The sequence below is a fragment of the Stegostoma tigrinum genome, chromosome 8 (assembly GCF_030684315.1).
Source record: "Stegostoma tigrinum isolate sSteTig4 chromosome 8, sSteTig4.hap1, whole genome shotgun sequence".
In the NCBI taxonomy this organism is placed as follows: domain Eukaryota; kingdom Metazoa; phylum Chordata; class Chondrichthyes; order Orectolobiformes; family Stegostomatidae; genus Stegostoma; species Stegostoma tigrinum.
Window position 1 is genome coordinate 101,480,273 of NC_081361.1, and position 12,822 is coordinate 101,493,094.

General features: G+C 46.5%; 1 non-coding gene across 1 annotated transcript; it reads left to right on the forward strand.

Moving 5' to 3' along the window:
* The first annotated feature begins 9,577 nt into the window (after positions 1 to 9,577).
* On the forward strand, positions 9,578 to 9,660 carry trnal-uaa (transfer RNA leucine (anticodon UAA)). Its single transcript has one exon. It is a non-coding gene; the product is annotated as a tRNA-Leu (tRNA).
* The last annotated feature ends 3,162 nt before the right edge of the window (positions 9,661 to 12,822 follow it).

Here is a 12,822-nt window from a genome sequence, read left to right on the forward strand (position 1 = left end):
AGACGATGCCCTCTGATCCTAGACACCTAGCCACAGGCTCAATTATGCCTCTCTTCTGGGTTCTGCACTTGGTTTCACTTAAGGAGCAATTCCTTGCCCATTCCTATTTCTCATCCCAGACTGTCCCTCAGGGGCATCATCAGGCAATGTGTCAACTGCTCGAAAATGGGATTTGAAAAGATGTATGTTGATGACTGGCATGAACATGATGGGCCATAGGGCCTCTTTCTGTGCTGTAAAAACACTATGATGCAGTGTTAGTTTCCAGGTGTACACTGATGAGCACACCCAGCTCTACTCCTCCCACCTCTGTGTTTTGTTTAAGTTGTGTTCAGCTTTTTGGTCAGTGTTAATCTCAGTATGTTGGTAGTGTTAGATTCTATGATTATAACACGTAGAACTTAGAACAGTACAGCAGAGTACAGGCCCTTCGGCCCGCGATGTTGTGCCGACCTTTTACCCGAAGCCTAAGGTCTATCTAATCCCCACCCCTACCTTATACTATCATCCATGTGCCTATCTAATAGCTGCTTAAATGCCCCTAATGAGGTCAAATCCAGTACCCTCTCGGGCAATGCATTCCAAGCCCTGATCACTCTCTGAGTAAAGAACCTACCTCTGACGTCTCCCCTATATCTAGCTCCACTCACTTTAAAACTATGCCCCCTCATAATAGCTACCTCCACCCTAGGAAAAAGTGTCTGGCTGTCCACTCTATCTCTGCCTCTGATCTTTTTGTACACCTCTATCAAGTCACCTCTCAACCATCGTCGTTCTAAAGAGAAAAGCCCTAGCTCTGTCAGCCTTTCCTTGTAAGAACTTCCATCCATTCCAGGCAACATCCTGGTAAATCTCCTCTGCATCTTTTCCAATGTTTCTGCATCTTTCCTGTAGTGAAGCGAACAGAACTGGACGCAATACTCCAGATGTGGCCGAACCAGGCTTTTGTACAGCTGGAGCATAACTTCACGGCTCTTGAACTTAATCCTTCTATAAATGAAAGTTAACACAGCATACGCCTTCTTAACAACTCTATCCACCTGGGTGGTAGCTTTCAGAGAACTGTGGACATGAACCCCAAGATACCTCTGCTCCTGCACACTGCCAAGAATCTTTCCATTACCCCTGTATTCTGCTTTCAAGTTTGCCCTTCCAAAATGAATCACCTCACACTTTTCAAGGTTAAACTCCATCTACCACTTCACAGCCCAGCTCTGCATCCTATCAATGTCCCTTTGTAATCAGCCCTCCACACAGTACGCAACATGAAACACCTTTGTGCCATCTGCGAACTTACTAATCCACCCTTCCACTCCTTCATCCAAATCATTTACAAAAATCACAAATTGAAGAGGATCCAGAACAGATCCTTGTGGTACACCACTCGTAACTGAGCACCATGTTGAATATTTTCCATCCACTACCACCCTTTGTCTTCTAAGAGTCAACCAATTCTGAATCCAATCTGCCACATTTCCCCCTATCCCATGTCTCCTTACTTTCTGCATGAGCCTACCATGGGGAACCTTATCAAATGCCTTACTTAAATCCATGTATACCACATCCACCGCTCCACCTTTATCCATGTGTTTGGTCACCTCTTCAAAGAATTCAGTAAGGTTTGTGAGGCATGAGTTACCCCTCTCAAATCCATGCTGACTATCACAAATCAAACTTTGCCATTCCAAGTGATCATAAATTCTATCTCTCAGAGCCCTTTCCAATAACTTGCCCACCACTGACGTAAGACTAACTGGTCCGTAATTTCCAGGGTTATCCCTGTTCCTTTTTTTTGAACAGGGGAATGACGTTTGCCTCTTTCCAATCTTCCAGCACTATATCCGTGGACAGTGAGGATGAAAAGATCATCGCCAAAGGCTCTGCGATCTCGTCCCTTGCTTCCCATAGAATCCTTGGATAAATCCCATTAGGCCCGGGAGACTTATCTATCTTCAACTTCCTCAGAATTCCTAGTCCATTTTCCTTACTAACATCAGCCTCCTCTAGCCTACCAGCCTGTTTCACACTGTCCTCCTCTATAACTAGGTCCCTCTCAGTTGTGAATACTGAAGAAAAGTATTCATTAAGGACCTCTCCTATCTCTTTAGGCTTGGGGCACAAATTCCCTTTACAATCCTTGATCGGTCCTACCCTTTCTCTGGTCATTCTCTTATTCCTCAAGTATGTGTGAAAAGCCTTGGAATTTTCCTTGATCCTATCCGCCAAGGTTTTATCATGACCCCTTATAGATCTCCTAAGCCCTTTCTTCAGCCCCTTCCTGGATAACTTGTGTCCTTCTAGAGCCTTTTACGATCCTTATTTCCTAAACCTTACATAAGCCTCCTTCTTCCTCTCAACCAGTCGTTCTACCTCTCTTGAGAACCAAGGCTCCCTCACTCAACCGCATCTTCCCTGCCTGCTCAGGACAAACATATCGAGCACACACAGTATGCACTCCTTAAACAATCTTTACATTTCAATAGTGTTCTTCCCTGACAGCATCTGTTCCCATTTTATGTTACCCAGCTCTCGCCTAAAAGAATTGTAATTACCCTTCCCCCAGTTATAAACCTTACCCTGCTGTATGTACCTATCCTTATCCATGACTATTGTAAAAGTAACAGAGTTATGATCGCTACTGCCAAAATGCTCTCCTACCAACAGGTCTAACACATGGCTCAGTTCGTTGCCAAGCACCAAATCCAAAATGGCCTCTTTTCGTGTTGGTCTATCTACACACTGTGCCAGGAATCCTTCCTGAACGCACTGGACAAAATCTGCTCCATTTAACTATTGGAACTAAAATATTTCCGATCAATATTTGGAAAGTTGAAGTCCCCCATGACTACAACCCTGTGACTTCTGCACCTTTCCAGTATCTGCCTCCCAATCCACTCCTCCACTTCTCTGCAACTATCAGGGAGCCTGTAAAAAAAAACAACAAAATGTCTGCTCCTTCCTTGTTCCTGACCTCAACCCAAACTGAATCTGTAGATATAGCATTCTCGAACTACCTTTCAGTAGCTGCTATACGAGCCCTGACTGGCAATGCCTCTCCCCCACCTCTTTTTCCACCTTCCCTATTTCTTTTAAAGTATCTAAATCCCAGAACTTCCAACAACACATCCTGTCCCTGGGTTACCCAAGTTTCTGTAATGGCCACAGCATCATAGTTCAAAGTACTGACCCATGCTCTAAGTTCATTCGCTTTATTTCTGATACTCCTAGCATTGAAGTACACACACCTCAAACCACCCCTGTGTCCACAATCACGCTCCATCAACCGTATTTCTTTATAAACAACCTCACTCCCTCTTGTGTCTGTTGGAAGGCTGAATACCTCATCCGCTGAATTACAAATCCAATTCCCTGCCCCTTGCCAATCTAGTTTAAACCATCCCGTACAGCTCAAGCAAACCTCCCTCCCAGGATATTTGTGCCCTTCTGGTTCAGATGTAATCGGTCCTTACTGTACAGGTCCCACCTTTCCCAGAATGTGCTCCAATTATCCACATAATGGAAGCCCTCCCTCCTACACCAGCCCTGTAGCCGCATGTTTAGCCGCACTCTCTCCCTATTTCTTACTTCGTAATCACATGGCACTGGTAGTAATCCAGAGATAACTCCCCTGTTTGTCCTGGACTTCAACTTCCAACCTGTACTCGTTTTACACATTCTCTGTCTTTTTTCTCCCTATGTCACTGGTACCGATGTGTACCATGCCTGCTGGTAGCTCCACCTCCCCCTTAAGGATCCTGAAGACACAGTCCGAGACATCATGGACACTGGCACCTGGGAGGCAACATACCATCCATTTATCTCATTCGTGCCAATATAACCGCCTGTCTGTGCCTCCTACCATTAAATTCCCCATTACAATGGCTCTCCTATACTGCCCTCTTCCCTTCTGTGCCACAGGGCCAGGCTGAGTGCCAGGGACCTGTCTGCTCTGGCCTTCCCCTGGTAGGTCGTCCCCCACAACAGTATCCAAGATGGTCTCCTTGTTATTGAGGGGAATGGCCACAGGGGATCCCTGCACTGTCTGCCTATTCCCTTTCCCCTTCCTGACAGTCACCCAGCTACCTTTTTCCTGTACCTTGGGTGTGCCCATCTCCTTTTAACTCCTCCCTATCACCCCCTCAGCCTCCCGAATGATCTGGAGTTCATCCAGCTCCAGCTCCAATTCCCTAACATGGTTTTTGAGGAGCTGGAGTTGGGTGCACTTCTTGCAGGTGAAATCAGAGGGGACATCAGCAGTGACCCTTAGCTCCCACATCCTGCAAGAGGAGCATGCATCTGCCCAGCTTCCATTCCCTCTACTCGAGACTTCCAGAAGAATTTTAAAAAAGCCTCACTTTACCGAACCTTGACACAGTTTATTTTTGGTTGGAGGAGGAGGATGGGTGGGCGACACGACTCGTGTAGCGTTTCGGTTTTAGCCAATGCCCTAATGTATCTGTTTCTTCCCGGCTTGCGTTCCCTCTACACACACCCATCGCTGAAAACAAGAGGTTCTCTGCTGCACGAGGGAAGTTTTTATACAGGGAGTATACAAAAACTGCCTTACCTTCCCCACCGGCACCCTGGCTCGCGCTGCTGCCGCTGAAAACAAGTGACAATTGACTGTCAAGGGGTGGTGGTTAGATTGTCTCTTATTGGAGATGGCCATTGACTGGCATATGTATGGCACAAATGTTACATGCCACTTGTCAGCCCAAATCCTTGATTTTGTTGCAATAAGACATGGACTGCTTCAGCATCTGAGGAGTCACAAATGGGGCTGCATGTTGCTTAATCATTAACAAACATCCTCACTTCTGCCTTTATGATGGAAGAATGGTGAAGCAACTGAAGGTGGTTCATCCTCAGACACTGCCCTGAAGAACTTCTGAAGAGATGCCCTGAAGCTGAGATGACTGACCTCCAACAACCACAACAATCTTCCTATGTGCCAGGTAATGACTCCAACCACCAGAGAGTTTGCCCCTGATTTCCATTGATTCTATTTCACTAGGGCTTCTTGATACCACCCAGAGCCACTCACCTCTGGAATTCAGCTCTTTTGCCCATATTTGAACCAAGGCTGTAACGGCATCAGGAGCTGAGTGGCCCTGGTAGAACCCAAACTGGGCATCATTGGCCAGGTTATTGCTGAGTGGGTGCTGCTTGATTGATGACAACTTCCAACAATTTAATAATGACCAAGAATGGACAGATGGGGCAGTAACTGGCTGGGTTGGATTTCTCCTACTCATTGTATAAAGGTCTATTTTCCATATTGTCGGGTGGATGCCAGTGTGGCAACTGTACTGGAAGAGCTTGGCCAGAGGAGCAGCGAGTTCTGGAGCACAAGTCCTCATTACTACTACTGGAATAAAGTTGTTGACTTGCTCGCCGAGCTGGCTTGTTTTCATTCAGATGTTTTGTCACCATGCTTGGTAACATCATCAGTGAGGCCTCTGTTAAGCCTTTCTATACAATAAATGGAAAACTATACAGTAAATGGAAAAGGCCTGGGGGAAACTAATGCACAGAGAGATCTAGGTGTTCAGGGCCATTCTTCTCTGAAGGTGGCAAAGCAGGTGGATAGAGTGGGCAAGAAGGCATACAACATGATTTCCTTCATCGGATGGGGGATTGAGTACAAGGGTTAGCAGGTCATGTTACAGTTATATAAGACTTTGGTTCGGCCACATTTGGAATACTGCATACAGTTCTGGTCACCACATTACCAAAAGGATGTGGATGCTTTGGAGATAGTCCAGAGGAGGTTCACCAGGATGTTGCCTGGTATGGAGGGTGCGAGCTATGAAGAGAGGTTGAGTAGATTAAGATTATTTCCATTAGAAAGATGAAGGTTTAGGGGGGACCTGATTGAGGCCTACAAGATCATGAGAGGTATAGACAGGGTGGATAGCAAGAAGCTTTTTCCCAGAGTGGGGGACTCAATTACTAGGGATCACGATTTCAAGATGAGGGGAAAAGTTTAAGGGAGATGTGTATGGAAAGTTCTTTACGCAGAGGGTGGTGGGTACCTGGAATACATTGCCAGCGGAGGTGGTAGAGGCGGGCACAATAACGTCATTTAACACGTATCTCGACAGATACATGAATGGGCAGGGAGCAGAGGGATACAGATCCTTGGAAAATAGGTGACAGGTTTAGATAGAGGGTCTGGATCGGCACAGGCTTGGAGGGCCGAAGGACCTGTTCCTGTGCTGTAATGTTTTTTGTTCTTTGTTCTTTTTTGGACAGTGTGACCAATGTGTAAGGGTGTACAGTGTCCCCTTGTTGTTGTCTATTTAGTAAGCATCTATGGATGAATTTGCAGGGATATTTGTTCATAGCAAAAATTTTCTATAGGTGCTCTTCCTCTTTCATCCCTAGTTCTGGCTTGTTGCTGTAAGTGGTGACCCATTCAAATAGTACCCTAATACAGTTTTGTTTGTGGACATTGGGGAGGTTGCTGTGGAAGTTAAGGATTTGGTCAGTGTGGGTTGCTTTCTTATACCTTGTGGTTTAGGACTCCCCTTTAGTCTTACATTCAACTCTAACATCAACAAACGGAAGCTGATTGTTGTTTTCGTCTTCTCTCATGAATTTAATCCTGGCGAATGTATTGGTGTGAGATGATGGTTCTCTTCTAGTTTGTTGCATTTAGTGATGACAAATGTGTTGTCCATTTACCACGTCCGCAGTTTAGGTTGAATGAGGGGGAGGGTGATGGATTCTAGTCTTTGCATGACTGCTCTGCGATGAGCCCTGAGATGGATGGCCCCATGGGTGTGCCATTAATCTTTTTGTACACTTGACCACTAAAGACAAGGTATGTAGTCAGGCACAAGTGTAGTTGTTTGAGTATATTGCCATTGCTGATAGAGCTGTTGGTCTGCGTACTTTAGGAATGTGGCCAGTGTTTCTTTGGACAGTGAAATGTCGATGATGTGAATAATGTTGTGATGTCAAAGGATACCGTAATCTCGTTGTGGCTGATTTTTATGTTCTTGGAGGTATTGAGGAATTCTTGGGTTGAGTAGATGGAATGGAGTGACCCATCGACTAGGAGTTTCAATCTCTGCTATAGGCCCTTGGCCAGTTTGTGTGTAGATGTGCCGGTCAGGAAACAATGGGTCTGAGGGGGTTGTCTGCTTTATGTACTTAGGGAGTCTGTATAAGTAGGGGATGTTCGTGCCTTCTGGTTTCATTGTCATGTAGCTCCTTCAGAGGAGGCCTCACTGATGATGTTACTTAGCACGGTGACGAAACGTCTGAAAGAAAGCAAGCCAGCTCAGCGAGCAAGTGAACAACCTCACCCACAGCCCGACCTATAGATCTTTGCAAAACACCTTAAACTATTGTTGGAATGTTGTCAGGGCCCACAGCCTTTGCAGTGTTTGGTATCTCTAACACTTTCTTGCTATCATGTGGAGTGAATCAAATCAGCTGAAGATTGCTATCTATGATGATGGGAAGGAGGCTGAGATGGATCATCCACTCGGCACTTCTGCTGGAGATTGCTGTGAAAGCTTCAGCCTTATCTTTTGCACTGATCTGTTGAGCTCTTCCATCATAAAAGATGGGGAGATTTATGGACCCTCCTCCAGTGACCATTTTCTGTTCATTTACAGGATTTGGGAATCAATGTTCAGGCCAGCATTTGTTGCCCAGAGGGCAGTTAAGAAACAATGACATTGTTGAGGGCTTAGTGTCACACATAGGACAGATAAGGTAAGAACAGCAAGTCCCTTCCCTAAAGGGAACACGAACATTTTACAACAGTTTCACAGTTATCATTAGTATCTAATTCCTCATTTTTATTGAATTCACATTCCACTATTGGCCTTGTAGAATTCAGACCTGAGGTCCTACCAGATTGCAAACAAAAACAGAAAAGCTCAGCAGGTCTGGCAGCATCTGTGAAGAGAAATCAGTTAATGTTTCTGGCCTGGTGAGCCTTCCTCGGTTTTTATTTCCCTGGAACATTACGTGGGTCTCTGGATTAACAATTTAGTGAAAATACCACATACCACCTCTTCACTATTTAAAAAGAAGGCTCCATTGGCAAGAGTAGGGCTTGAACCCGTGCACATACACATCTGTTATATACTGAGCCTAACACCTTAACCACTCAGTTATCTGAGACAAAGTGTGGAGTGGATATTTTTTCCATCGCATGTTAAGCACTTGATTTCCAAACACTGTCAACTCAGTCTTGTTGAAGATTAGAAATTGGGGAAGCAGGGACCAGGAGTTACAGAGAAAATTCTTCAAAATGTCAAGTGCTGCTCTGTTCAGCCTGATTTTTGAACATGTCATTTTTGAACATATCATTTCTGCAAGTTATTATTTGGCAGCTCTGTAACAATGATAATTTAGAACAAAAACAGAAGTTGCTGGAAAAGCTCAGCAGGTCTGGCAGCATCTGTGAAGAAAAAATCAGAGTTAAACATTGCGGATCTGGTGAACCTTCCTCAGTGCGTTCTGAGATTCTAAGGAAGGGTCACCAGACACGAAACATTAACTCTGATCTTTTTCTTCACAGATGCTGCCAGACTGACTTAGCTTTTCTGGCAACTTCTGTGATTTACAGCATCTGTAGTTCTTCTGGTTTTTAATGATAATTTAGAGTTGTTTCACTTTACAATTGCATTTTATAATTGCAATGTTAACCAATTTCCTCCCCTCGTCTTGTGAAGACATAAACTTATTTCTACACTTTACAATCGTTAGGACTCAACATTGTGCTCATCAAAAATTGCCAGAGAAACTCAACAGGTCTGGCAGCGTCTGCGGAGAGAAAAATATCGTTGACTTTTTCAGTTCAATATTCTTTCAAACTGAAGGAGGCTGGAAAATAATCTTCTTTATGCATTGACAAAGGGGGAGGAGAAGCAAGTGGGATGGATAGTGAGGCTTCTGAAGAAGGGCCACTGGATCTGCAGTGTTAACTCTGCTTTGTCTCTGCAGATGCTGCCAGATCTGTTGAGTTTTTCCAGCAATTTCTGTTTTATTTTGGATAGTGAGGGAGCCTGGTGCATAACAATTCGTGAATATGGATGGTGGTAAAAGATACTGATGCAAAATAGCTCTTAATGCAAGTATGAATATTAGAAAATAGGTCAGCTCTGCTCAGAGCAAGCCAGTGGGAATGACACACTAGGAAGGGGGAAAAAAGAGCATAATAAAATGGAGAGCAAAATTGTCACTCTAAAATCATTGAGCACAATGGAGTCCTGAAAACTGTATTGTGTAGGAATTAATTTATGTCTTTGAAAGATGAGGGGGGGGAATTGACAAAAATTGCGATTATAGAATGCAATTATAATGTTAGACAGCTAAAAATTGTTATTGTCACAGAGCTGCAAACCAGTAACTTACACTAATTAGAGTAAAGAACTTACACTTCTTTTTAAATCAGGCTTAACAGAACAACACCTGATATTTTGGAGATATATTCTTTCTATGACCCCTGATTCCTATTTCCCCCATTTTTAATCTTCATTAAGCTTAAAGACTGGCACTATTTGGGCATTAAGTGCATAACATGTGTTGGAAAAAGTGGCTGGTGCTCATGTTGACCAGGATGGCCGAGTGGTTAAGGCGTTGGACTTAAGATCCAATAGACATATGTCTGCGTGGGTTCAAACCCCACTCCTGGTAGGTGAGTTTTTTTTAAACATAGGGAGGCGATGGCCTAGTGGTATCATCACTAGATAGGTCATGGACCTATAATGTTCTGGTGACCGAGGTTTGAATTATGCATTGGGCGATAGTCGAATGCTGAGTTCAATAAAAATCTGGAATTACATTTCTAATGATGATATTGAAACTGTTGTTGATTGCCATTGTCCCCTTTAGGGAAGGAAACTGCTGTCCTTACCTAGTCTGGCCTACATGTGACTCCAAATCCATGGCAATGTGTTTGGTTCTTAACTGGCCAATTAGGGATAATCAATAAATGCTCATTTAAAACTTGCTGCCAAAATCCTGCAAAGTACTCTGAGTCACATTCCCTGAAAAACCACATTGTTCACTGATCTACATTGTCATCTAGTCTGACAACTCCTCAAATTCACAATTCTCAAACATGTTTTTAAATCCATCTATTGGGTTTCCCCTCCCTGTCCGTTGGAAATTATCTTTGATTTGATTTGATTTATTTTTGTCACATGTACTGAGATAAGGTGAAAAGTTTTGTTTTGTGTGCTATCCAGAAGTACATCAGGATTTTGAACAGAATGCACAAAATTGTGTTCCAGCTACAGAAAATGTTCAGGGAAAGATCAACTCTAATATATCGGAGACAACAAAATGTGAGGCTGGATGAACACAGCAGGCCAAGCAGCATCTCAGGAGCACAAAAGCTGACGTTTCGGGCCTAGACCCTTCATCAGACAGGGGGATGGGGTGAGGGTTCTGGAATAAATAGGGAGAGAGGGGGAGGCTGACCGAAGATGGAGAGAAAAGAAGATAGGTGGAGAGAGTATAGGTGGGGAGGTAGGGCGGGGATAGGTCAGTCCAGGGAAGACGGACAGGTCAAGGAGGTGGGATGAGGTTAGTAGGTAGATGGGGGTGCGGCTTGGGATGGGAGGAAGGGATGGGTGAGAGGAAGAACAGGTTAGGGAGGCGGAGACAGGTTGGACTGGATTTGGGATGCAGTGGGTGGAGGGGAAGAGCTGGGCTGGTTGTGTGGTGCAGTGGGGGGAGGGGACGAACTGGGCTGGTTTAGGGATGCAGTAGGGGAAGGGGAGATTTTGAAACTGGTGAAGTCCACATTGATACCATTAGGCTGCAGGGTTCCCAGGCAGAATATGAGTTGCTGTTCCTGCAACCTTCGGCTGGCATCATTGTGGCACTGCAGGAGGCCCATGATGGACATGTCATCTAAAGAATGGGAGGGGGAGTGGAAATGGTTTGCGTCTGGGAGGTGCAGTAGTTTGTAGCGAACGGAGCGGAGGTGTTCTGCAAAGCGGTCTCCAAGCCTCCGCTTGGTTTCCCCAATGTAGAGGAAGCCACACCGGGTACAGTGGATGCAGTATACCACATTGGCAGATGTGCAGGTGAACCTCTGCTTAATGTGGAATGTCATCTTGGGGCCTGGGATAGGGGTGAGGGGGGAGGTGTGGGGGCAAGTGTAGCATTTCCTGCGGTTGCAGGGGAAGGTGCTGGGTGTGGTGGGGTTGGAGGGCAGTGTGGAGCAAACAAGGGAGTCACGGAGAGAGTGGTCTCTCCGGAAGCCGACAGGGGTGGGGATGGAAAAATGTCTTGGGTGGTGGGGTCGGATTGTAGATGGCGGAAGTGTCGGAGGATGATGCGTTGTATCCGGAGGTTAGTGGGGTGGTGTGTGAGAACGAGGGGGATCCTCTTTGGGCGGTCGTGGCGGGGGCGGGGTGTGAGGGACGTGTTGCGGGAAATACGGGAGACGCGGTCAAGGGCGTTCTCGATCACTGTGGGGGGTAAGTTGCGGTCCTTGAAGAACTTGGACATCTGGGATGTGCGGGAGTGGAATGTCTTGTCGTGGGAGCAGATGCGGCGGAGGCGGAGGAATTGGGAATAGGGGATGGAATTTTTGCAGGAGGGTGGGTGGGAGGAGGTGTATTCTAGGTAGCTGTGGGAGTCGGTGGGCTTGAAATGGACATCAGTTACAAGCAGGTTGCCTGAGATGGAGACTGAGAGGTCCAGGAAGGTGAGGGATGTGCTGGAGATGGCCCAGGTGAACTGAAGGTTGGGGTGGAAGGTGTTGGTGAAGTGGATGAACTGTTCGAACTCCTCTGGGGAGCAAGAGGCGGCGCCGATACAGTCATCAATGTACCGGAGGAAGAGGTGGGGTTTGCGGCCTGTGTCGGTGCGGAAGAGGGACTGTTCCACGTAACCTACAAAGAGGCAGGCATAGCTGGGGCCCATGCGGGTGCCCATGGCCACCCCCTTAGTCTGTAGGAAGTGGGAGGAGTCAAAAGAGAAGTTGTTGAGGGTGAGGACGAGTTCGGCTAGGCGGATGAGGGTGTCGGTGGAGGGGGACTGGTCAGGCCTGCGGGACAGGAAGAAGCGGAGGGCCTTGAGGCCATCTGCATGCGGAATGCAGGTGTATAGGGACTGGACGCCCATGGTGAAAATGAGGTGTCGGGGGCCAGGGAATTGGAAGTCCTGGAGGAGGTGGGGGGCGTGGGTGGTGTCACGGACGTAGGTGGGGAGTTCCTGGACCAAACGGGAGAAAATGGAGTCCAGATAGGTGGAGATGAGTTCGGTGGGGCAGGAGCAGGCTGAGACGATTGGTCAACCAGGGCAGGCAGGTTTGTGGATTTTGGGGAGGAGATAGAAACGGGCCGTGCGGGGTTGGGGAACAATGAGGTTGGAGGCTGTGGGTGGGAGGTCCCCTGAGGTGATGAGGTCATGAATGGTGTTGGAGATGATGGTTTGGTGCTCGGGTGTGGGGTCATGATCGAGGGGGCGGTAGGAGGTGGTGTCGGAGAGTTGGAGACAAGGGCGGCGCAGTGGTAGTATGGCGTACTGACCTCTACATCGCCGAGGCCAGACGCCAGCTCTGGTTTTCCTGATGGACTGGGCTGTGTTCACAACTCTTTGTAATTTCTTGCGTCTTGGGCAGAGCAGTTGCCAAACTGAGCTGTGATAATGGGAACTGCAGATGCTGGAGAATCCGAGATAACAAAGTGTGAAGCTGGATGAACACAGCAGGCCAAGCATCTTAGGAGCACAAAAGCTGATGTTTCGGGCCTAGACCCTTCATCCTTTTAAATGTCTTGGGTGGTAGGGTCGGATTGTAGATGGCGGAAGTGTCGGACGATGATGAGTTGTATCCGGAGG